Source organism: Sinocyclocheilus anshuiensis, unplaced genomic scaffold (assembly GCF_001515605.1).
Source record: "Sinocyclocheilus anshuiensis isolate Anshui unplaced genomic scaffold, SAMN03320099.WGS_v1.1 scaffold1189, whole genome shotgun sequence".
In the NCBI taxonomy this organism is placed as follows: Eukaryota; Metazoa; Chordata; class Actinopteri; order Cypriniformes; family Cyprinidae; genus Sinocyclocheilus; species Sinocyclocheilus anshuiensis.
In genome coordinates this window covers 185704-189183 of record NW_015552686.1, presented here as the reverse complement: position 1 = coordinate 189183, position 3480 = coordinate 185704, and the positions used below count along the sequence as shown (strand labels likewise).

The following is a 3480-nucleotide window of genomic DNA, read 5'->3' as shown; positions in this document are numbered from 1 at the left end:
TCCTGCTGATCAAATTCTAATTAGAGATTAAGACAAAATCTCGACCGCCGGTGTGTGGGTTTAATCTTCAAACACACAAGACACTGACCACAAACAAAAAAAACTGTGTGCCGCTTCACTTGAGCCGGGTCAGAGCCGGTCACTGCATACCAATGATCAAAAAGCTCCACATCCCATTAGCCAGAACTCACAGTGGGGTAACCCAATTAAATCAATTCCATTTAATCAGCGCGGGACGCTAAACTAAGGGGGTGTGGCTTTCCTGACAGTCGAGCCGCATGTAATCCCACCGCTTAATCACTAGAGCCCGCGTCCACCGAGAAACGCTAATTGGATGCGCGATGGAATATATATGTATGTATATGTGTATATATATATATATAATATATATATATACATATATATGTATATATGTATATGTATATGTATATGTATATGTATATACATATACATATACATACATATATATATATATATATATATATAAAAATATACACACACACACACACACACACATTTTTATGAACAAACATAATTAAATGTGCAAATTATAATTCATGTAAATTAACAGCCCCAATAATTAAATAAGTAATTCATAAAAAATAAAAAGTATTTTCTACATACAGCTAACATCATCCACATTTACTTACCCATAAAACACTAACATTCATGTGCAACAAAAGGGAAAAAAAATCTAATGGTCGAGACAAGTTCTGTTAATACAAAAGGGAACAAAAACACACCCCAGCTGTACACAGTCTGCAATAAATGAGCTAACTGATGTATCTTTTTGACAGGCACAAAGGTGTAAAGACATAAAACAGGATCTTTTGAGATATTTTGGTACCTTGGGTCTGTGCTGGATGATGATGCTCATCACAGACTAATGAGATCTTTGGAGTATACTCAGGTGTGCCTGCAAAGACAAAGAGAACACAATCAGTAAACACACACAGGGAGAGCGAGAGAGAGAGAGAGTATTGAAAGTATACTGTTAATTAGTACCAATTGTAACTGCTGTGAGAGAACGTTAAACAAAAACAATAAATATTTAAGACCACAATTTAATATCATGCTAATGTTTTTTTTTTCAGTAGTATTATCAATTTGACTGCACTGACACTCGGATCGGATGAGAACAAAACTTGAACTCAATTAAGGTGGATGATGACACTATTGGCTGCGTCCGAAAGCTCTAAAATGCTGCCTTCGGAGGCAGCATTCCAAGGCAAGAAGGCATCAAGACACGTCCGAATCCAAATTCTGCTTCACTTCCTGTCTCCGGATGTACCTTCTTCTGATTGACTTAAAACACATTTGTTTCTTACAACCACAGCTTTATGCTTTACAAGACGTTCATTGATGGACTGGAGTATTGTGAATTACTTGTGGATTATGGTGATGTTCTGACGGCACCCATTCACTGCAGAGGATTGATTGGCGAGCAAGTGATGTAATGCTGAATTACTCCAAATCTGTTCAGCTGAAGAAACAAACACATCTACATCTTAAACGGCCTGAGGGCGAGTAAAATTTCAGCAAACTGGGTGACAAACTCCTTTAAGACTTTGTAAAAACTTGCTACACTGTGCAACAAAAGACACATGACCTATATCAACACAAGCACAATATTGAAAAAATCGAAATGAACTGCAGCACAAGAGAAACGACCTAACAAGTGCAACATCCAGCGCTAAAAGCAAACACGATGACTTCATTACTGCCTTCAAATGGGAAATTGCCAAAGAAACACACTTCTAGGACTCTTTTCCTGGCAATGCTAACCAGACCTCTTCTAATGGAGTAGACACGTCAGATTTTTCTCCGGCATATATATATATATAGCATTCGCTTCTCAATCTCCATTTGAGAGTCACATGGTGCATTCAAATGACAAAGCCATCGAGATGAAGTCATGACACAGTAAATCAAGTGAAAATCGAGTGAATTTCGAGCTTTTACAGGCACACAAAAGGAAAAAGGAGCAAAACACTGATAGGAAGTAATAATCCTTTCTTTTCCCGATTATATAAACTTAATAGGATTCGCGATGCAATCACTGTCTAACCTAATGCTTTCAGAGACACAGAGGAGGATCTCATCAGATTGAGTCTGGACAGAATGATTCCCTCGACTCCGCTTTTCTGTTTGCTCATCTCGCACATTTCCTGACCCCTTCGTCTCCGCTTGTATTTACAGACTGATCGGAGACAATAAAGAGACGGACGAATGTTTACTTTGTCATGAAATGAGAAATGTACTTACATTATATCATACGAGATCATTTACGTCCCCGTTGGCTCCTGCTCGCACAATTCTGCTTTTTCTGTCTCGCTCTCAGCGTTCATTTGCACTTTGTCAAGGAAACAGACATTTTATGTCAAGGCACTGGGGAATTAAATTAATAAAGAAAATGCATGGTAGATTATCTTCAATTATGAATACTGCCAGAATAGGAGTATAAAAAAATAGATATTCAAACCATCCTCTGCGGTGCAGAAATTAAATTAATTTATTGCTATGTACACAGAGCCAAATGTGCTCAGACTTCAAATATAACATCCATAGGGCATAAACTTATCATTTATTTCAGATCTGTGTAACGTTTATGCTACATTGCTAAACTGAGATGTGGTTCTTAGTACGTATTGATTAGCTTTGAGATCATATACAATAGTGTACTACTATGTTGACCAAGTTATTTGTTTACACAATACACTAATTTTCTCTTCAGGAAACTGACCAAAAATACTAATCTTTCACTCCAATAAAAATTGTCAACAAAATGCTCTTTAGCAAGAGTATTGGTTAGCATGGTCATTCGTCCCAGCAGCAGTAGCTGGTTAGCGACTCTCGGGAGCTAAGACCTTACTCGTGTTGCCAGTTTAAAAAAGAAAAAAGAAAAAAGGTTTGTCAGAGTATGGAACCACTTTTGAATTGAATACAAATGAAGAAACATGCCTTTTGCAGCCATAATGGTAACCATGCTAACGGTTGTCTAATAGCATCTGACTAGCAAAGCAAGCAGCAAATCAGTTATATAAGTTTACTAAAATGAAAGAAAAAAAATGCATACAGTAAATTGATGAATCTAAAATTAAAGTTAACTGGAAAAAAAAAATCGAATTAAAAATATTAATAAATACTATATTACATTATAAATAATAATAATAATAATAATAATAATAACACTGCCACAAACAGCTTATAAGATAGGCATTTTTAAACCCAGATAATTAAATAAATCATTAATTAAAAAAAAATATTGCCACATATCAGTCTTCAGTGCTCGAAATCAAGCTTGAACATTTAAAAAAAGCTAAAATAAAATAAATATTAAATGAAAGTCTAGAAAAACGAAAATTAACTTGGCAAATAACCAAAATAAAGCTTACTAAAAATAAATAAATCACATAAATTACTGAAACAAACTAAAATTAAAACTGATTTTTTTTTTTTTTTTTTTAATCTGGTTCAAAA

At 35.1% G+C, this 3480-nt stretch overlaps 1 protein-coding gene across 7 annotated transcripts in view; it reads right to left on the bottom strand.

Moving 5' to 3' along the window:
- LOC107667613 (kelch-like protein 29) overlaps positions 1-3480 on the bottom strand; it is a 298485-nt gene that overhangs the window by 274768 nt on the left and 20237 nt on the right. For 6 of the 7 annotated variants that reach the window (XM_016459326.1, XM_016459320.1, XM_016459325.1 and 3 more), the window contains exon 2: positions 848-916. The gene's annotated coding sequence lies outside the window, so the exon portion shown is untranslated. Of the gene's footprint in view, positions 1-847; positions 917-1386; positions 1419-3480 lie in introns of those variants that run through there. The other variant, XM_016459321.1, reaches the window with a different exon arrangement.